Raw genomic sequence first — 730 nt, 5'->3', positions numbered from 1 at the left:
GCTCAAAGCAGGCTTGTCGGCTCATCATGAGTTGAGTCGAGTACTTCAGTTCTTGATGAGCTGGAGGCCGTTGGCCTGGGAGTATCGCTCCATGAAGCGCATGAAGCGGTCCCAGTCCCAGGGCGTGCGCATGACGTACTTGGCCTCGATACGCGCCGGCTTGCCGTTGACAAACTTGGCGCTGACGTCCACGGACTGCAGCACGCCCTCGTCGTCGATCATGTAGAGGCCCGTGATGTCCCCGAGCTCCGCCGACGAGTCGAACACCGACGGCTGCTCGAACATGAAGATGGCCACGCCGTTGCATTGCTGCCGTCCTGGGACTTGGTCAGCCGCACGTCAGGGATCGTCTGCTCGTCCGTGACCTGGATGAACTGCATCGCCGGCAGAGCCGCCATCATCACCACATGCGCTCGCCGGGGCGCCGTCACGCGGCATGCCCACTGCGGTTGCCCAGGGCACTGCACCGACACGCCGTGGAACGACGACTGCAGCTGGCTCTGCTGCTGCTGGCTAGGGGCACCTGAACGGACATACAGTACAAAAGAACCAGAGAGTATTAGTAAATGAAACACATGCACATAGTATTTGAGATGATTAACTTCCTGCTTGCAAGGGCCATTTAGATTGCCGATACGTGCTCAGGCATTATCCACGTGATAGGCATTTCGGCATGCGAGGGGCCGATAGGTCACGTCAGAAATCTAACACCATCCCTAGGAAGCCAGCA

General features: G+C 58.5%; 1 pseudogene; it reads right to left on the bottom strand.

The window, feature by feature from the left end:
• LOC136451083 (photosystem II reaction center PSB28 protein, chloroplastic-like) lies at positions 1-512 on the bottom strand (annotated as a pseudogene).
• Between the last annotated feature and the right edge of the window lie 218 nt (positions 513-730).

The sequence above is a fragment of the Miscanthus floridulus genome, chromosome 5 (genome assembly GCF_019320115.1).
Source record: "Miscanthus floridulus cultivar M001 chromosome 5, ASM1932011v1, whole genome shotgun sequence".
In the NCBI taxonomy this organism is placed as follows: domain Eukaryota; kingdom Viridiplantae; phylum Streptophyta; class Magnoliopsida; order Poales; family Poaceae; genus Miscanthus; species Miscanthus floridulus.
The sequence above is the reverse complement of the archived record's forward strand: the minus strand, read 5'-3'. Positions and strand labels throughout refer to the sequence as shown.